We start from the raw sequence: 22487 nt of genomic DNA on the forward strand, positions 1-22487 counted from the left end.
GTCTGTATAAAAAAAATACAAAAATTAGCCGGACACAGTGGTGCACACTTGTGGTCCCAGCTAGTTGGGAGGCCAAGGATGGAGGATCGCTTGAGCTCAGGAGGTTGCAGTGAGCTGAATCACACCACTGCACTCTAGCCTGGGTGATAGAGTGAGACCCTGTCTCAAAAAAAAAAAAAAAATGGAACAAAGGAATTGATTATGATCTAATGTTTCCCAGGAAAGAGAAATTAGCCTTAATGGGATCATAGCCAAACCACAAAACATAAATTTGATATTGAGGTTACAGCATACAAAGGGCTGGACTACCCTCTGGGACAATTGTCATTTTTCCCTTTGCTTAAATCTTCACTCAGCTCTTGCAATGTATTTTGTCATGCATTCTGCTAATCCTTGGGTGGGAATTCAAAGATGACTAAGACGTGGCCCGAGCCCTTAGGACACTTACACATTTCCTATTTGGCTAGAAAAGCAGCCAAAGCTCCAGTAGGTGGCCTGACGATCTTCTCCTAGAAGGCATTTTTGAAAAAGACTTCAGTTAACCATGTTCCACTGTCTCTCCACATCTCACATTCACTGACACACCTAAAAGAAAGGCCCAGGAGGTCCTTTTGTGTTGGCATTTTCAACTTCTGATATTGTTGGCACCTCAGTAGATGCTATGCGTCTCTTGCTGGTTGGTTTTGGTATCTTGCGAGGGCATATTAAATATTGTTAGCCAAAGCACTCCCCTCCTCACGAAAATGCTTAGTATCCCCAAGGTCAGCCTCTGTCCAAAAACAAGTCTTCTCTACCTTTCCACTTGACCCAATAGCCATCAGCAAGGATGTGCAAAAGGATTCCACACTCTTTTCTCTTTTGACTAATACTTAGTGCTAAATTCCTGGTCACAAAGTCAATAAAATCCTTAGTACTAAATTCCTGGTAACAAAAGTGAATAAAGGATTTGCATTCATCAAACTATCTCTGAAAGCTCTTACCCCCTCATGCTACTCATCCAACTCAAGAGCAAACCTCCAAAATGTCCCTGAACCAGTACACTTCTTTCCCTTCTCCATTGTTGCCATCACCATCCAAGCCACCATCCCATCAACTCTCCCTGGACAACTGCAGTAGCCTCCTGAGATGACTCCCTGCTCCCCCTCTTAATCCACTATAAGTTCTTCTCTGATGAGACACCAGAGTGATCTTTTTAAAACATAAATTAAATCATGTTGTCACCTGCTGAAAAACCTCCTACTGTGTATAAATTCAACTCCATATGCCCAACCTGGCTTACGCAGCCCCACAGTACCTACCACTGCCTACCTTTCCCCTCACAGTAAGTTCCCCCTTTCATTAAGCTCTTTCATCACCTTGCTCTCCCTTTTGTTTTTGGAGAATTGGTCAAGTTCATTCTTGCCACAGGGCTTTTGCTCCAGCCTTCCCATCTGTCTGGCATAGCTGGCTCCTTCAGGTCATTCGGATCTAAGCTTCAATGTCACCTCCTCAGAGAGGCCTTTCCTGACCCTCTTTTCTATCATATCAGCCTATGCTGAGTCTTTCAAAGCACTCATCATTATCTGATAATTTCCTTGTTTACTTATTGCTCCATTTTTTTTTCTGTCACTGCTGCTAGAATGTAAGCTCCATGAAAGCAGTGACTTTGTGTGTCTTGCTCATTGGCTGTACTGGATTGATGCCTGGCATAAAGTAGACATGAAACAAATAACTGCCAAATAAATGTGTTAAATGAGTAAAAGAAGATGGTTGTCACTCCATAGTTAAGTGACTGAATCTTGTATTCATTACATTCATTCATTAACTCATTGAGTTTTTATTATATGCTTGGTACTATTTTTAAAAATAAACAGGCCAGGTGCTGTGGCTCACATCTGTAATCCCAGCACTTTGGGAGGCCAAGGCGGGTGGATCACCTGAGGTCAGGAGTTCGAGACCAGCCTGGGCAACATGGTGAAACCTTGTCTCTACTAAAAATACAAAAATTAGCTGGGTGTGGTGGTGTACACCTGTAGTCTCAGCTACTTGGGAGGCTGAGGCAGGCGAATTGCTTGAACCCAGGAGGTGGAGGTTGCAGTGAGCCGAGATCACACCACTGCACTCCAGCCTAGGTGACAAAGCGAGACTCTGTCTCAAAAACAAAAACAAACAAACAAAATAAATGCAGCTAATCGCTATCCTCATGAAACTGAGGTTTCCTATACTCAAAGGAGAGAAATATATCAAATAAAACTTTCTAATATGATATGCTAAGTGATATCCTAGAGATGTGCAAAAGATGGTTGGAGGTGTTCTCACAGGGAATGTGAGGCTTTACCTGTATTTTGAAGAATGAATTCACCAAATGCATTTGAGAGAGAAGGGACAAGAGAGACTTGAGAACATCATGGCAGATGGGAGGCAGGACAGGTTTGCAGCTCCCACTTGGACAGACAGAGCAGTGTGTGGACACTCTCATCATGAACTTTTGCTCCAGAACTACTGCAGGAATAAACCAGGAAAGCCAAGAAAACCCACAGACCCTCTGAAGGAAGAGGATTGCTCCTGCAGGACCTGGGAGACACCCCAAACACAGTGATTGCCCAAGCTGTGGAAGTGGGAAAGGGGGATTGTCTGCCCCAGAACACACACCTTTGTCAGGCCTCTGAGCCCAAGCTAAGCCATCATATCCCCAGTGACCTGCACATATACATCCAGATGGTCTGAAGGACTGAAGTTCCACAGAAGTGAAAATAGCTTAACTGATGACATTCCACCATTGTAATTTGTTTCTGCCCCACCCTTTGTAATTTCTTTGTAATTCTCCCCACCCTTGAGAATGTACTTTGTGAGATCCATCCCCTGCTCCCAAAACATTGCTCTTAACTCCACCGCCTATCCCAAAACCTGTAAGAACTAATGATAATCCCACCACCCTTGCTGACTCTCTTTTCAGACTCAGCCCATCTGTACCCAGGACCCAGGTGAAATAAACAGCCTTGTTGCTCACACAAAGCCTGTTTGGTGGTCTCTTCACATGGACATGTGAGACATTTGGTGCCAAAGACCCGCATCAGCGGGACTCCTTCGGGAGACCAGTCCCCTGTCCTCACCCTTACTCCGTGAAGAGATCCACCTACGACCTCAGGTCCTCAGACCAACCAGCCCAAGGAACAGCTCACTGACTTTAAATCGGGTAAGCAGCCTCTTTTTACTCTCTTCTCCAATCTCTCTCACTATCCCTCAACCTCTTTCTCCTTTCAATCTTGGCACCATCCTTCAATCTCTCCCTTCTCTTAATTTCAATTCCTTTCATTTTCTGGTAGAGACAAAAGAGACACATTTTATCCATGGACCCAAAACTCTGGCGCCGGTCATGGACTCTGGAAGGCAGCCTTCCCTTGGTGTTTAATCATTGCGGGGATGCCTCTCTGATTATTCACCCACGTTCCATTGGTGTCTGATCTCCGCGGGGACGCCTGCCTTGGTCATTCACTCACGTTCCCTTGGTGGCAAGTCAATTGCAGGGACGCCTGCTTTGGCTGCTCACCCACGTTGCAGCCCAGGGCTGCTCCCCACCCCACTTGTCCGTGTCTCTACCTTTCTCTTTGAACTTGCCTCCTTCACTGTGAGCAACCTTCCACCCTCCATTCCTCCTTCTTCTCCCTTAGCCTGTGTTCTCAAGAACTTAAAACCTCTTCAACTCTTGCCTGACCTAAAATCTAAGTGTCTTATTTTCTTCTGCAATACCGCTTAGCCCCAATACAAACTCGACAGTAGTTCCAAGTGGCCAGAGAATGGCACTTTCGATTTGTCTATCCTACAAGATCTAGATAATTTTTGTTGTAAAATGGGCAAATGGTCTGAGGTGCCTGACGTCCAGGCATTCTTTTACACATTGGTCCCTCCCTAGTCTCTGCTCCCAATGAGACTTGTCCCAAATCTTTCTTCTTTCTCTCCTGTCTGTTCCTTCAGTCTCCACCCCAAGCTCTGAGTCCTTTGAATCCTCCTTTTCTATGGACTCATCTGACCTCCCTTTCTCCCCAGGCTGCTCCTCGCCAGACCAAGCCAGGTCCCAATTCTTCCTCAGCTTCTGCACCCCCACCCCATAATCTTTTTATCACCTCCCCTCCTCACCCGGTCTGGCTTACAGTTTCGTTCCGCGACTAGCCCTCCCCCACCCGCCCAGCAATTTCCTCTTAGAGAGGTGGCTGGAGCTAAAGGCATAGTCAAGGTTAATGCTCCTTTTCTCTTTATCCAACCTCTCCCAAATCAGCTAGCATTTTGGCTCTTTTTCATCAAATATAAAAACTCAGCCCAGTCCATGGCCCATTTGGCAACAACCTTTAGATGTTTTACTGCCCTAGACCCATAGGGTCAGAAGGCCATCTTATTCTCAATATGCATTTTATTTTATTTCCCAATCTGCTCCTGACATTAAATAAAGGTCCAAAAATTAAATTCCGGCCTTCAGACCCCACAACAGGACTTAATTAACCTTGCCTTCAAGGTGTACGATAATAGAGTAGAGGCAGCCAAGTAGCAATGTATTTCTAAGTTGCAATTCCTTGCCTCCACTGTGAGACAAACCCCAGCCACAGCTCCAGCACACAAGAACTCCAAACGCCTAAACCGCAGCTGCCAGGGGTTCCTCCAGAACCTCCTCCCCCAGAAGCAAGTACCGGAAATCTGGCCACTGGGCCAAGGAATGCCCGCAGCCCAGGATTCCTCCTAAGCCGTGTCCCATCTGTGTGGGACCCCACAGAGAATCGGACTGTTCAATTCGCCTGGCAGCCATTCCCCTGGGAATTCTGGCCCAAGGCTCTCTGACTGACTCCTTCCCAGATGTTCTTGTCTTAGCGGCTGAAGACTGACACTGCCTGATCACCTCAGAAGCCTCCTGGACCATCATGGATGCTGAGCTTCAGGTAACTCTTACAGTGGAGGGTAAGTCCGTCCCCTTCTTAATCAACATGGAGGCTACTCACTCCACATTACCTTATTTTCAAGGGCCTGTTTCCCTTGCCTCCAAAACTGTTGTGGGTATTGATGGCCAGGCTCCTAAACCTCTTAAAACTCCCCAAATCTGGTGCCAACTTGGACAATATTCTTTTACACACTCCTTTTAGTTATCCCCACCTGCCCAGTTCCCATATTAGGCTGAGACATCTTAACCAAATTATCTGCTTCCCTGATTATTCCTAGGCTACAGCCACACCTCAATTGCCATCTTTTGCCCCAGTTCAAAGCCTCCTTCACATCCTCTCCTTATATCTCCACACCTTAATCCACAAGTATAGGATACCTCTACTCCCTCCTTGGCGACAGATGATGCACCCCTTACCATCCCATTAAAACCTGATCACCCTTACCCCGCTCAACGCCAATATCCCATCCCACAGCACGCTTTAAAAGGATTAAAGCCTGTTATCATTTGCCTATTACAGCATGGCCTTTTAAAGCCTATAAACTCTCCTTACAATTCCCCCATTTTACCTGTCTAAAAACCGGACAAGCCTTACAGATTAGTACAGAATCTGCACCTTGTCAACCAAATTGTCTTGCCTATCCACCCCATGGTGCCAAAGCCATATACTCTCCTATCCTCAACCCCTCCATAAGCCATTATTCTGTTCTGGATCTCAAACATGCTTTCTTTACTATTCCTTTGCACCCATCATCCCAGCCTCTTTTTGCTTTCACTTGGACTGACCCTGACACCCATCAGGCTTAGCTAATTACCTGGGCTGTACTGCTGCAAGGCTTCACAGACAGCCCCCATTACTTTAGTCAAGCCCAAATTTCTTCCTCATCCATTACCTATCTCAACATAATTCTGCATGAAAACACATGTGCTCTCTCTGCTGATTGTGTCCGGCTAATCTCCCAAACCCCAACCCCTTCTACAGAACAACTCCTTTCCTTCCTGGGCATGGTTAGGTACTTCTGCCTTTGGATACCTAGTTGTACCATCCTGACTGAACCATTATATAAACTCACAAAAGCAAACCTAGTTGACCCCACAGATCCTAAATCCTTTCCCCACTCCCCTTTCCATTCCTTAAAAAACAGCCCTAAAAGCTGCTCCCATACTGGCTCTCCCTAACTCATCACTCTCTTTTCATTACACACAGCCGAAGTACAGGGCTGTGTGGTCGGAGTTCTTACACAAGAGCCAGGACCGCTCCCTGTAGCCTTTCTGTCCAAACAACTTGACCTTACTGTTTTAGCCTAGCCTTCATGTCTGCGTGTGGTGGCTGCCACTGCCTTAATACTTTTGGAGGCCCTCAAAATCACAAACCGTGCTCAACTCACTCTCTACAGCTCTCATAACTTCCGAAATCTATTTTCTTCCTCACACCTGACACATATACTTTCTGCTCCCCAATTCCTTCAGCTATACTCACTCTTTGTTGAGTCTCCCACAATTACCATTGTTCCTGGCCTGGACTTCAATCCGGCCTTCCACATTATTCCAGATACCACACCTGACCCCCATGACTGTATCTCTCTGATCCACCTGACATTCACTCCATTTCCCCATATTTCCTTCTTTCGTGTTCCTCACCCTGATCACACTTGGTTTATTGATGGCAGTTCCACCAGGCCTAATTACCACTCACCAGCAAAGGCAGGCTATGCTATAGTATCTTCCACATCTATCATTGAGGCTACTGCTCCCCTCCACTACCTCTCAGCAAGCCAAACTCATTGCCTTAATTCAGGCCCTCACTCTTGTAAAGGGACAATGTGTCAATATTTATGCTGACCCCATATCCTGCACCACCATGCTGTTTTATGAGCTGAAAGGTTTCCTTACTACACAAGGGTCCTCCATCATTAATGCCTCTTTAATAAAAACTCTTCTCAAGGCCACTTTACTTCCAAAGAAAGCTAGAGTCATTCACTGCAAAGGCCATCAAAAGGCATCAGATCCCATTGCTCAGGACAATGCTTATGCTCATAAGGTAGCTAAAAAAGCAGCTAGCATTCCAACTTCTATCCCTCATGGCAGTTTTCTCCTCATCTTGTCACTCCCATCTACTCCCCAACTGAAACTTCCACCTATCAATCTCTTCCCACACAAGGCAAATGGTTCTTGTACCAAGGAAAATATCTCCTTCCAGCCTCACAGGCCCATTCTATTCTGTCATTTCATAACCTCTTCCATGTAGGTTACAAGCCGCTAGTCCGCCTCTTAGAACCTCTCATTTCCTTTCCATCATGGAAATCTATCCTCAAGGAAATCACTTCTCAGTGTTCCACCTGCTATTCTACTACTCAGGGATTGTTCAGGCCCCCTCCCTTCCCTACACATCAAGCTCGGGGATTTGCCCCCACCCAGGACTGGCAAATTGACTTTACTCAACATGCCTCGAGTCAGGAAACTAAAATACCTCTTGGTCTGGGTAGACACTTTCACTGGATGGATAGAGGCCTTTCCCACAGGGTCTGAGAAGGCCACCACGGTCATTTCTTCCCTTCTGTCAGACATAATTCCTCGGTTTGGCCTTCCCACCTCAGTTTCTGAGGCTCTTGGTATTTAGTGGCTCCTGGTTTTACCTCAAATTGCCACCCTTAAGTCTAGCTTGAAGTCGATAGAAGATCTTCAGTGATAAAGTACCCTCCAATACTTTCACCCTGATGAAGTCCTATTCTTTACTTTTATACTTACTCTTATCCTCGTTCCCATTCTTATGCCACCCTCTACCTCTCCCCAGCTATCTCCACCACACTATCAATTTCAGTCACTCTCTCCTAGCCCTTTCTAATCCTTCTTTAACAAACAATTGCTGGCTTTGCATTTGTCTTTCCTCCAAATTCAAGGAGGCCCTGACTTACTCACTGCTTAAAAAAAAAAAAAAAGGGTTGGGGGACTCTGTATATTTTTAAATGAAGAATGTTGTTTTTACCTAAATCAATCTGGCCTGGTCTATGACAACATAAAAAAACTCAAGGATAGAGCCCAAAAACATGCCAACCAAGCAAATAATTACGCCGAACCCCCTTTGACACTCTGTAATTGGATGTCCTGGGTACTCCCAATTGTTAGTCCTTTAATACCTGTTTTTCTCCTTCTCTTATTCGGACCTTGTGTTTTCCGAATAAGAGAATAAGAATGCTCTTTCTAACAACCCCACAATATCACCCCTTACTCCAAAATCCTTCTTCAGTTGAATCTCTCCCACTGTAAGTTCCCACGCCACCCCTAATCCCGCTCGAAGCAGCCCTGAGAAACATCACCCATTATCTCTCCATACCACCCCCAAAAATTTTCACCACCCCAACACTTTACCACTATTTTGTTTTATTTTTCTTATTAATATAACGAGACAGGAATGTCAGGCCTCTGAGCCCAAGCTAAGCCATCATATCCCCAGTAACTTGCACTTATACATCCAGATGGCCTGAAGGACTGAAGTTCCACAGAAGTGAAAATAGCTTAACTGATGACATTCCACCATTGTGATTTGTTTCTGCCCCACCCTAACTGATCAATGTTCTTTATAATATCCCCCACTCTTAAGAAATTTCTTTGTAATTCTCCCCACCCTTGAGAATGTACTTTGTGAGATCCACCCCCTGCTCCCAAAACATTGCTCTTAACTCCACCGCCTATCCCAAAACCTGTAAGAACTAATGATAATCCCACCACCCTTGCTGACTCTCTTTTCGGACTCAGCCCACCTGCACCCAGGTGAAATAAACAGCCTTGTTGCTCACACAAAGCCTGTTTGGTGGTCTCTTCACACAGACTTGCTTGAGACAACCCTCACTGGGGAACCTGAAGGTCTAGATCACGTGAGGAGATTCTGACCTTAACTGCAGCTGAGTCAATTTAGAGAGCCGAGTGAAATACAGGGGTAGAGGAAGCAGCGGGAAAAGCCCTGTGGGCTCTCTGTGTCTCCGGGGAAGCCATTTCCGCCTTGTCTCCCATCCTTGGGGAGGGCTGCCAGAGGAACTGGGGAAAGACCACAGGGAAAAGGAAACCTCCAGCTGAACTGTGTAACAATCCAACAGAATGCAAAATCTCGTGGCCAGAACTCCAGGGAGGGAGTGATTCTGGTGTGCAGACTCCACAAGTGGGCAGACAGGAAAGCTCTGCTTGCTTTTGCAGCTGGGAGACTGGTAGCTTGCAGCAAGTTCTCAGCCCTGCTCGCCCACTGCTGGAAACAGACTTGGTGCTGTTGGGAGTCAGGGGAAAGGTGGGAGTGAGACCAGCCTTTTGGGTTGCATGGGAGCTGAGTGAGGCCTGTGACTGCCAGCCTTCTCCCACTTCCCTGACAACCGGCATGACACAGCAGAGGCAGACATAATCCTCCTGGGAACATTACTCCATTGACTTGGGAACCACACTACCATCCCCCAAAGCAGCCGCAGCCAAGACCTGCCCAAAGAGAGTCTGAACTCAGACACTTCTAGCGCTTCACCCACCTGATGGTCCTTTCCTATGTACCCTGGTAGCTGAAGACAAAGGGCATATACTCTTGGGAGTTCTAGGCCCCTACCCAGCACCTGATCCTCCCTATAATACCACAGCTGACGCTCTCTTAAAAGCACCACCTCCTGGCAGGAGACCAACCAACACAAAAATAGAGCATTAAACAACCAAAAATAAGGACCCTCACAGAGTCCATTTCACTCCCCTGCCACCTCCACCAGAACAGGTGCTGGTATCCATGGCTGAGAGACCCACAGACAGTTCACATCACAGGACTCTGTGCAGACAACCCCCAGTACCAGCCCAGAGCCTGGTAGACCTGTTGAATAGCTAGATCCAGAAGAGAGATAATAATCACTACAGCTCAGCTTTCAGGAAGCCACATCCATAGGAAAAGGGCAAGTACTACATTAAGGGAACACCCCATGGGACAAAAGAATCTGAACAGCAGCCTTGAGCCCTAGACCTTTCCTCTGACATAGACTATCCAAATGAGAAGGAACCAGAAAAACAATTCTGGTAATATGACAAAGCAAGGCTCTTTAACAGCCCCCAAAAATGACACTAGCTCACCAGCAATGAATCCAAACCAAGAAGAAATCTATGATTTATCTAAAAAAGAATTCAGAAAATCAGTCATTAAACTAATCAAGGAGGCACCAGAGAAAAGTGAAGTCCAATTTAAGGGAATTAAAAAAATGAGGCCAGGTGCGGTGGCTCACACTTGTAATCCCAGCCATTTGGGAGGCTGAGGTGGGCGGATCACCTGAGGCCAGGAGTTCGAGACCAGCCTGGCCAACATGGTGAAACCCCGTCTCTACTAAAAATACAAAAATTAGCCCAGCGCCGTGGCAGGCCCCTGTAATCCCACCTACTCATGAGGGTGAGGCAGGAGAATCACTTGAACCCGGGAAGCAGAGGTTGCAGTGAGCCAAGATTATCCCATTGCACTCCAGCCTGGGGGACAAGAGCGAGACTTTGTCTCAAAAAAAAAATTTAAAAATTAAAAAATACAAAGCTGGGCACGGTGGCTCACTCCTGTAATGCCAGCACTTTGAGAGGCCGAGGCGGGTGGATCACCCAAGGTCAGACATTCGGGACCAGCCTGGCCAACATGGTGAAACCCTGTCTCTACTAAAAATACAAAAAAATTAGCCAGGCGTGGGGGACAGGTGCCTGTAATCCCAGCTACTCGGGAGGCTGAGGCAGGAGAATTGCTTGAAACTGGGAGGTGGAGACTGCAGTGAGCCAGGATCACACCACTGCACTCCAGCCTGGGCAACAACAGTGAAACTTTGTCTCGAAAAAATTATATATATAAAAAAGGATACATGAAATGAGGGGAGAAATCGTCAGTGAAATAGATAACATAAATAAAAAATAATAAAAGCTTCAGGAAATAATGGACACACTTAGAGAAATGCAAAAGGTTCTGGAAAGTCTCAGCAATAGAATTGAACAAGCAGAAGAAAGAACTTCAGGGCCCAAAGATAAGATTTTCAAATTACCCCAATCCAACAAAGACAAAGAAAAAAGAATAAGAAAAAATGAACAAAGCCTCCAAGAAATTTGGGATTATGTTGTGACCAAACCTAAGAATAATTGGCATTCCTGAGGAAGAAGAGGAATCTAAAAGTTTGGAAAACATATTTGGGGGATTGAGGAAAGCTTCCCTGGCCTTGCTAGAGACCTAGACATCCAAATACAAGAAGGTCAAAGAACATCTGGGAAATTCATTGCAAAAAGATCATCACCTAGGCACGTTGTCATTAGGTTATCTAAAGTTAAGACGAAGGAAAGAATCTTAAGAGCTGTGAGGCAAAGCACCAGATAACCTATAAAGAAAAACCTATCAGATTAACAGCACATTTCTCAGCAGAAACCCTACAAGGTAGAAGGAACTGGGGCTGTAACTTCAGCCTCCTTAAATAAAACAATTATCAGCCAAGAATTTTGTATCCAGTGAAACTAAACTTCGTAGATTAAGGAAAGATACAGTCTTTTTCAGACAAACAAATGCTGAGAGAATTCGCCACTACCAAGCTAGCACTACAAAAACTGCTAAAAGGAGCTCTAAATCTTGAAACAAATCCTGGAAATACATCAAAACAGAACCTCTTATAGCGTAAGTCCCATAGGATCTATAAAACAAAAATACAATAAAAAAAAGAGGTATACAGGAAACAAGTAGCACAATGAATGGAATAGTACCTCACATCTCAATACTAACACTGAATGTAAATGGCCTAAATGCTCCACTTAAAAGATACAGAATTGCAGAACGGATAAGAATTCACCAACCAACTATCTGCTACCTTCATGAGACTCATCTAACACATGAGTACTCACATAAACTTGAGGTAAAGGAGTGGAAAAAGACATTCCATGCAAATGGACACCAAAAGCGAGCAGAAGTAGCTATTCTTATATCAGACAAAACAAAGTTTAAAGCAACAGCAGTTAAAAGACAAAGAGGGACATTATATAATGACAAAAAGCCTCGTCAAACAGGAAAATATCACAATCCTAAACATATATGCACCTAACACTGGAGCTCCCAAATTTATAAAACAATGACTACTAGATCTAAGAAATGAGATGGACAGCAACACAATAACAGTGGGGGACTTCAATACTCCACTGACAGCACTAGACAGGTCATCAAGATAGGAAGTCAACAAAGAAACAATGGATTTAAAGCCTTAAACAAATAGACTTAACAGCTATTTACAGAACATTCTACCCAACAACCGCAAAATATACATTCTATTCATCAGCACACGGAACTTTCTTCAAGATAGACCATATGATAGGCCATAAAACAAGTCTCAATAAATTTAAGTAAATTGAGATTATATCCAGTACTCTCTCAGACCACAGTGAGATAAAACTGGAAATCAACTCCAAAAGGAACCTTCAAAACCATGCAAATCCATGGAAATTAAATAACCTGCTCCTGAATGATCATTGAGTCAACAACGAAATCAAGAAGGAAATTAAAAAATTCTTCTAACTGCACAACAGTAGTGACACAACATATCAAAACCTCTGGGAAACAGCAAAGGCGGTGCTAACAGGAAAGTTCATAGCCCTAAATGCCTACATCAAAAAGTCTGAAAGAGCACAAATAGACAATCTAAGGTCACACCTCAAGGAACTAGAGAAACAAGAACAAACCAAACCCAAACCCAGCAGAAGAAAGGAAATAACCAAGATCAGAGCAGAACTAAATGAAATTGAAACAACAACAACAAAATACAAAAGATAAATGAAACACAAAGCTGGTTCTTTGAAAATATAAGTAAAACTGATAGACCATTAACAAGATTAACCAGGAAAAGAGGAGAGAAAATCCAAATAAGCTCAATTAGAAACAAAATGGGAGATATTACAACTGACATCACTGAAATACAAAAGATCATTCAAAGCTACTATGAAGACGTTTATGTGCATAAACTAGAAAACCTAGAAGAGATGGATAAATTCCTGGAAAGATACAACCCTCCTAATTTAAATCAGGAAGAATTAGATACCCTGAACAGACCAATAACAAGCAATGAGATTGAACTGGTAATAAAAAAAGATACCCAAAAAAAAGTCCAAGACCAGATAGAGTCATAGCTGAATTCTATCAGACATTCAGAGAAGAACTGGTAACAATCCTATTGACACTACCGCACAAGACAGAGAAAGAGGGAATCCTCCCTAAATCATTCTATGAAGCCAGTCTCACCCTAATACCAAAACCAGGAAACAATATAACCAAAAAAGAAAATTACAAACCAATATTCCTGATGAACATAGATACAAAAATCTGAACAAAATACTAGCTAACCAAATCCAACAACATATCAAAAAGACAATCCACCATGATCAAGTGGGTTTCATACCAAGGATGCAGGGATGGTTTGACATACACAAGTCAATAAATATGATACAACACATAAACAGAATTTAAAACAAAAATAACATGATCATCTCGATAGATGCAGAAAAAGCATTTGATAAAATCCAGCATCACTTTATGATTAAAACTCTCAGCAAAATTGGGCATACAAGGGTCATACCTCAATGTAATAAAAGCTATCTATGACAAAACCACCACCAACATAATACTAAATGGGGAAAAGTTGAAAGCATTCCCTCTGAGAACTGGAACAAGACAAGGATGCCCACTCTCACCACTCCCCTTCAACATAGTACTGGAAGTCCTAGCCAGAGCAATCAGACAAGATAAAGAAATAAAGGGCATCCAAATCCATAAAAAGAAAGTCAAACTGTCACTGTTGGCTGATGATATTATTGTATACCTAGAAAACTCTAAAGACTCCTCCAAAAAGCTCCAAGAACTGATAAAAGAATTCAGCAAAGTTTCAGGATACAAAATTAATATACAAATCAGTAGCTCTCCTATACACCAACAGAAACCAAGCTGAGAATCAAATAAAGAACTCAATTCTTTTTAAAACAGTTACAAAAAATTAAAATACTTAGGAATATACCTAACCAAAAAGGTGAAAGAACTCTGCAGGGAAAACTACAAAACACTGCTGAAAGAAATCACAGACAACACAAACAAATGGAAACACATCCCACACTCAAGGATGGGTAGAATCAATATTCTGAAAATAACCACACTGCCAAAAGCAATCTACATACAAATTCAATGCAATTCCCATCAAAATACCACCATCATTCTTCACAGAACTAGAAAAACAATCCTAAAATTCATATGAAAACAAAAAAGCACCTGCATAGCCAAAACAAGACTAAGCAAAAAGCACTAATCTGGAGGCATCATATTACCTGACTTCAAACTATATTATAAGGTCATAGTCACCAAAACAGCATGGTACTGGTATAAAAATAGGCACATAGACGAATGAAACAGAATAGAGAACCCAGAAATAAACCCAAATACTTACAGCCAACTGATCTTCAACAAAGCAAACAAAAACATAAAGTGGGGAAAGCACCATTCAACAAATGGTGCTGGGATAACTAGCTAGCCACATGTAGGAGAAAGAAACTGGATCCTCATCTCTCACCTTATACAAAAATCAACTCAAGATGGATCAAAAACTTAAATCTAAGACCTAAAACTATAAAAATTCTAGGGCCGGACATGGTGGCTCACGCCTATAATCCCAGCACTTTGACAGGCCGAGGCAGGCAGATCACAAGGTCAGGAGTTTGAGACCAGCCTGACCAACATGGAGAAACCCCATCTCTACTAAAGATACAAAAATGAGGTGGGCATGGTGGCATGTGCCTGTAGTCCCAGTTATTCAGGAGGCTGAGGCAGGAGAATCGCTTGAACCCAGGAGGCAGAGGTTGTGGTGAGCTGAGATCATGCCACTGCACTCCAGCCTGGGCAACAGAGCAAGACTCTGTCTCAAAAAAAAAAAAAAAAAAAAAAATTCTAGAAGATAACATTGGAAAAATCCTTCTAGACATTGGCTTAGGCAAGGATTTCATTACGAAGAAAACAAAAGCAAATGCAGTAAAAACAAAGATAAATAGCTAGGACCTAATTAAACTAAAGAGCTTTTGCATGGCAAAAGGAACAGTCATCAGACTAAACAGACAACTCACAGCATGAGAGAAAATCTTCACAATCATGATACATCCGACAAAGGACTAATATCCAGAATCTACAAAGAACTCAGACAAATTAGCAAGAAAAAAAAATCCCATCAAAAAGTGGGCTAAGACATGAATAGACAATTCTCTAAAGAAGATAGATCAATGGCCAATAAACATATGAAAAAATGCTCAACATCACTAATGATCAGGGAAATACAAATCAAAACCACAATGTGATACCACCTTACTCCTGCAAAAATGGCCATAATTTAAAAATAAAAAAAATAGATATTGGCATGGATGTAGTAAAAAGGGAACACTTTCACATTGCTGGTGGAAATGTAAACTAGTGCAAGCATTAAGGAAAACAGTGTGGAGATTCCTTAAAGAACTAAAAGTAGAACTACCATTTGACCCAGCAATCCCAATACTGGGTATCTACCCAGAGGAAAAGAAGTCATTATATGAAAAAGATACACACACATGTTTACAGCAGCACAATTTGCAATTGCAAAAATATAGAACCAACCAATATGCCCATCAATCAACGAGTAGGTAAAGAAACTGTGGTGTATATATATAATAGAATACTACTCAGCCATAAAAAGGAATGAATTAATGGCATTTGCAGTAACCTGGATGGGACTGGAGACTATTATTCTAAGTGAAGTAATTCAGGAATGGCAAACCAAATACCATATGTTCTCCGTCATAAGTGGGAGCTAAACTATGAGGATGCAAAGGCATAAGAATGACACAATGGACTTTGGGAACTCAAGTGGAAGGGCTGGGACGGGGTGAGGGATAAAAGACTACAAATTGGACTCAGTGTATACTTCTCGGGTGATGGGTGCACCAAAATCTCACAAATCACCACTAAAGAACTTACGTAACCAAATACCACCTGTTCCCCAAAAACTGATGGAAATAAATTTTTTTTAAAAAAATCATTCTTGTAGAGTAATAAATGAGTCAGAGGGAAAATAAATGCAGAATAATCAGATGATGACAACTGAATTAAGGTAAGGGCTAAGGAAACAAAGAAGAAAGGGTAAATTCCAGAAATATTTAGGGAGTTAAATTAGTAGGACTTAGTAATCAATTGGAGCTTGTCAGGTTATGAGTTCTGTGAGGACATAGGATTGATATCTTGTCACAGTTATATCTTCCAGTACAATATATCCAGGTTTATGATTAATTAATGGATAAATGAATAAAAAAAAGAAGTCCAAGGTTACTTCCAGTTTTTAGTGTGGACATCTGATGTTACTGATACTCTTACTACTGTATGGACATGAGCAGAGGAGCAGGCTTGGAAAGAGAAAGATAAGTTCTATTTAGCAAATAGTGAATTTGTGGCATCTGCTGGATAGCCAAGTGGAGATGTCTAATAGGCTTGGATTATGAGTCCAAAACTTGACAAAAGAGGTGGCATACAAGTGTCAGTTAATACTCTGCAAAATAACAAAAAATTAGAGACTCCAGGCCGGGCACGGTGGCTCACGCCTGTAAACCCAGCACTTTGGGAGGCTGAGGCAGGCAGATCACAAGGTCAGGAGTTTGAGACCAACCTGACCAACATGGTGAAACCCTGTATCTACTAAAAATACAAAAATTAGCTGGGCGTGGTGGTGTGTGCCTGTAATCCCAGCTACTCAAGAGGCTGAGGCAGGAGAATCACTTGAACCCAGGAGGCGGAGGTTGCAGTGAGCCGAGATCGCGCCACTACACTCCAGCCTGGGCGACAGAGCGAGACTCCATCTCAAAAAAAATATATATATATTAGAGACTCCATTTCCCTGATTCTCGTAGGAAAAAAAAATCAGTGAGACTATGTAGAAGGGCAAGAAAAGTGACTCATGAACACAATCCCTGAGAATATGAATGTTATTGAGTAAATAGAGATAGAAGAGCCCTAAAAGAAGACTAAGAAATAAGAAGGGCCAGGCGCGGTGGCTTATGCCTGTAATCCCAGCGCTTTGGAAGGCCGAGGCGGGTGGATCACCTGAGGTCGGGAGTTCGAGACCAGCCTGACCAACATGGCAAAACCCTGTCTCTACTAAAAATACAAAATTAACTGGGCGTGGGGGCACATGCCTGTAATCCCAGCTGCTCAGGAGGCTGAGGCAAGAGAATCGCTTGAACCTGGGAGGCAGAGGTTGTGGTGAGCTGAGATCCCACCATTGCACTCCAGCCTGGGCAACAAGAGCAAAACTCCAACTCAAAAAAAAAAAAAGAAAGAAAGAAAAGAAATAAGGAACAAGTAGGAAGAGAATTAGGCACCACCACCACCACTACTAGTACAAATAGTAGTAATGCTAATTATAATAGCAACAATAATCACAACAGTAACAGCAGCAGTAACAATGATGGTAGCTGTGGTTAAGATGAATAACTATATGCCAGAAAATACACCAAGGACTTGACAATGATTATCTGATTTGCTCCTGAAAACCATGATGTAAAGTAGATTTTCTTATCTTCATTTCACAGATAGGATACGTAAGGGATGGTGAGTACATTGCCCCATGTTGTATAATCAGTAAGTGGCAGAGCTTGGATTCCAAACTCTGAAATCCAAGTAACTACTATATTGTGGTGTCATTTATTCTTTGGAGATAATGAATTCTAGGGCTCTTATTCTTCTTTCAAAATAAGGTCTTATTATTAGATCTTACACTGAATACTCTGAGGATGAAATGCACCTACTGAATATCTAGGTAAACGTAAAATGCCACTTTAAATACATTGCATTATTTTTGCTATAAATTATATGTATATCCCACAATACATTGCTATTCTTTTGGCTTCGAATATATTTAAGTATAGGTAAAATATATTTAATGCAAAAAGAATAACAACATATTATCGAAGTAGCATATATGGCAACAAGAACACAAAAGACCAGAGTAAATGGAGTTATATGGTTATAAAAGGCTTACATTATTTATTTAATAGTAAAACATTATTTGTAGTTAGTGATAAATTAAAGATCAACATTGTAATCTCTAGAATACCCACTAAAAAATAACACTAAGTAGGTGTAGCTAAAAATGTCCATAGATGAGATAGAATGGCATATTTTAAATTAATATATGTTACCCAAAAGAAGGCAAGAAAACTGAAACACAGAAACAAAGAACAAATAGAAAATAAATAATGAAATAGGACACTGACCAAAATTTGAAAACAGGCTGGGTGCGGTGGCTCATGCCTGTAATCCCAGCACTTTGGGAGGATAAGGCGGGTGGATGACAAGATCAGGAGTTCGAGACCAGCCTGACCAATATGGTGAAACCCCGTCTCTATGAAAAATACAAAAATTAGCTGGGCGTGGTGGTGTGCACCTGTAGTCCCAGCTACTCGGGAGGCTGAGGCAGGAGAATCGCTCGAACCTGGGAGGTGGAGGCTACGGTGAGCCAAGATCACACCACTGCACTCCAGACTGGGTGACAGGGTGAGACTCCATCACAAAAAAAAAAAAAAAAAAATTAAAAACAACCAAATGTCTGTTGTAACAGCTATCCACTGCTGCATCACAAATTACCCAAAAAGTAAATGGAAACATTTATTATCTCAGTTTCTGCGGGTCAAAAATCTCATCAAAAAAAGCAGCAGTATCTTCTCTCATAAGGTTCCAATAAAGGTGCTGACTGGATTTGGAGATCATCTCAAGGCTCTGCTTGGAGAAGGATTTACTTCCAAGTCTACTTACATGGCTGTTGGAAAGACTCAATTTTTCACAGACTGTTAGACTGATGGCCTGAGTTCTTCACTGACTGTTGGCCGGAGGTCTTCAGCTCCTTGCCATGTGGACCCCATGACAGCTTGCTTTATCACAACAAGCAGGCAAGAAGAACCACAGAGAAGAAGAGACATGGAAGTCAAATATTTTATATCCAAATCTTGGAAGTGACATGCCATGGCATTTGCCATGTTCTATTTATTAGAAGAGAGTTGCTAGGTTGAACCCATCCTCAAAGGGAGGAGATTACACAAGGATGTGAATTAATAGCAGGAGGTGAGGATCACTGGAAGCCGTGAAAGAGGATACCTACTGCATCTGTCAGCAAGAAAATGGATTTTTAAAGTGTAATATTTTTATACAATGGAATCTGTTTAAAAAAAAAAGCCACCAATACCCACAGCAACATAGATTAACCTAAAAAAATTTTACTCAATTATGTTGAGCAAAATATGAATTCCCAAAACAGGCAAAATTAATCTGCAATGACAGAAATCGGAACATTGCTTAACTCTGAGGGTTTGAAAGATGTCTTAATTTGTTTGTACTGCTATAATAGAATACCACAGACTGAGTAATTTATAATGAACAGAAACTTATTGGCTCACAGTTCTGGAGGCTCAGAAATCCAATATCAAGGTGCCAACATCTGGCAAGGACCTTCTTGCTGCATCATCACATGGCAGAAGAGCAAAAGGGCAAGAGAGGGAGAGAGTGCAAGACAGCATCAACCCATTCGTGTCTTAATCACCTCTTAAAGGTCCCACTTCTTAATACTGTTACAAGAGCAGGTACTTTTTTTTTTTGAAACAGAGTCTCACACTGTCACCTGGGCTGGTGTGCAGTGGCACCATCTCGGCTCACTGCAATCTCCACCTCCTGGATTCATGCGATTCTTGGGCCTCAGCCTCCTGAGTAGCTATGATTACAGGCACGCGCCACCATGCCCGGCTAATTTTTTGTATTTTTATTTAGTGGAGACTGGGTTTCACTATGTTGGCCAGGTTGGTCTCAAAATCCTGACCTCGTGATCCGCCCACCTCGGCCTCCCAAAGTGCTGGGATTACAGACATGAGCCACTGCACCCAGCCGGGCAAGTACATTTCTACATGAGTTTTGGAGGAGCAAACATTCAAACCATAGCAAAGAATATTGCCTGGGAAGGAGCATGAGGAAAAGTTCTTAGGTGCTATAAGTATTCTGTCTTGTTTTGTCTAAACTCATTGAACTGAACATGTAATGTTTGTGCATTTTATTGTATGTAAACTATATGCCCATAAGTAAAATAATAAAGAAAAATAAAAATAGATATTTAAAGAGTAATCTGATTTTATTTCTTAAAAATAAAAGTAATATCAACATTCTGAACTTTTTTGGTCAATGTTAAATAAAACATATCAGTCTAATATCATCTTCTCCCAACACAAGAATCTAGACACGGTGAAGGAATAAATGAGGAAGACACTGAATCACCAGAAAACAACTATTAAAAATGGAATCACTTTGCATGATATAATGTCTGACTAAAATATAGAAATGGAAGAAAGGCATCCCATTTTTCACTAATAATAAAATAAACCTAAGATTAGTCAACTACCAAGTATTACATGATGCTATTTTTCTCCAACCTTTTCTTATTTAAAGAAAAATCAAAGTACATGGTACACAGAAGCTCTTTGTAGAAAAGATGCCAAAAGCAGGAAGAGAATTTTTTATTCTTTAAATCTTAAAGGAATAATGTTTTGTTCTTTTGTCTTATTCTTAAAATTCTTAAATATTTATTATTGGCCATTTTTCTTTTCTTTCTTCCTTTTTCATCCTTCCTTCTTATCACTTTACCACGTCATAATTCTTGACTTCAATATAAAATATTGTTTATTAATTAAAATATTTACTTGGTGGAAGAAAAACAACATGAACAAATAAAAAGCAATAGGAGAGGGTTGTACAAAATAGAAGTTATAGTTAATGTCTCTCTTACACAGCATTCCAAGCACAAGGGAGCGGCAGTTTCACAGTGTCAAGAATCCAGATTTTTCTACCTTACTCTGTAGTGTTATCTCTAGGGTTGCTATTCAAGATTGTTTTCTATCTTGTTGCTTTATATTCCAGATCACAGAATTGGCAAGAAATTAGTCACATATGCCTAATGCATGCAGGATTTAAAACCTAGATGACAGGTTGATAGGTGCAGCAAACCACCATGGCATATGTATACCTATGTAATAGGTACCTATATAAAAAACTGGCACATTCTGCACATGTATCCCGGAACTTAAAGTAAAATTTAAAAAAAAAAAAGAAGAAATTAGTCCCATAGACACACCTAGATTTGACTGTGAAATCTACCACTTGGCAAGCCTTGTACGCAGAGATATGGTCCTTAAGCAGGCAGTCTTAGGCCCATGTGAAAATCCCTACTAAGGAAGAGTAGAACATACAGTGGACAGTGCTGGCATTATTTTCTTACTCCCTGAGTACGCAGATACTCCATAAGACTTATCCTTTGGAAGCAACCACCGTTTATATCAGAATGCAAGAAGTTTGCAGGTCAGGTGCAACGGCTCAAGCCTGTAATCTCAGCACTTTGAGAGGCAGAGGTAGGCGATCACTTGAGCCCAGGAATTGGAGACCAGCCTGGGCAACACGGCGAAACTCCATCTCTACAACATAATACAAAAATTAGCCAGGCATGGTGGCATGTGCCTGCAGTCCTAGCTACTAGGGAAGCTTAGGAGGGGGGATCACTTGATCCTGTGAGGCAGAAGTTACAGTGAGCATAGATCACACCACTGCACTCCAGTCTGGGCAACAGAGTGAAACCCCTATCTAAAATTAAAAAAAAAAAAATTTAGACTGCCATTCAAATACGGCAAAGTAAAACACCTGTTCACCCTCACTGCCACCCAAAATCTCACCAAATTGTTGGTAAAGAAATGTAAAATGGAGGCCAGGTGCAGTGGTTCATGCCTGTTATCCCAATATTTTGGGAGACTGAGGCAGGAGGATAACTTGAGGCCAGGAGTTGGAGACCAACCCGGGCATCACTGTGAGACTCTGTCTCTACCAAAAAAAAAATGAATTAATTAATTAATTAGCAGGGCATAGTTCCAGCTACTCAGGAGGCTGAGGTAGAAGGATCACTTGAGCCCAGGAGTTGAAGGCTGCAGTGAACTACGTGAACTATGATCACATCATTGCACTCCAGCCTGAGCAACAGAGCAAGACCCTGTATAAAAAAAAAAAAAAAAAAAAAAAGTTCAAAAATTAGGCCAGGTGCGGTGGCTCACGCCTGGAATCCCAGCATTTTGGGAGGCTGAGGCAGGTGGATCATCTGAGGTCAGGAGCTCGAGACCAGCCTGGCCAACATAGGAAAATCCATCTCTACTAAAAACAAAAATTAGCAGGGCATGGTGGCAGGTGCCTGTAATCCCAACTATTTGGGAGGCTGAGGCAGGAGAATCGCTTGAACCTAGGAGGCGGAGGTTGCAGTGAGCCGAGATCACACCACTGCACTCCAGTATGGCAACAGAGTGGGACTCCGTCACAAAAAAAAAAGAGAAAAAGAAAACTTCAAAAAGTAATAGGCACAGAGAGAATGGGAGAAGAATAATAGCCGCCAAGAGATGTCAACAAAACAGACTTATGATAACTGATTTAGCAGACTAGCGGAAGCTGAAACTAAATGATTGCAGTAGGGGTGAGGATGAGGGATGCCAAGAAGCACGTAGATTT

At 42.1% G+C, this 22487-nt stretch overlaps 1 protein-coding gene across 3 annotated transcripts in view; it reads right to left on the bottom strand.

Moving 5' to 3' along the window:
- Positions 1–22487, bottom strand: part of NMI (N-myc and STAT interactor) — a 67557-nt gene that overhangs the window by 35964 nt on the left and 9106 nt on the right. The window contains exon 3 of one of the 3 annotated variants that reach the window (XM_063647474.1): positions 18723–18838. The exons of 1 other annotated variant lie outside the window; for it this stretch is intronic. The gene's annotated coding sequence lies outside the window, so the exon portion shown is untranslated. Of the gene's footprint in view, positions 1–448; positions 510–18722; positions 18839–22487 lie in introns of those variants that run through there. One more of the 3 variants, XM_054478956.2, reaches the window with a different exon arrangement.

This window comes from Pongo pygmaeus, chromosome 11, assembly GCF_028885625.2.
Source record: "Pongo pygmaeus isolate AG05252 chromosome 11, NHGRI_mPonPyg2-v2.0_pri, whole genome shotgun sequence".
Taxonomy (NCBI): Eukaryota; Metazoa; Chordata; class Mammalia; order Primates; family Hominidae; genus Pongo; species Pongo pygmaeus.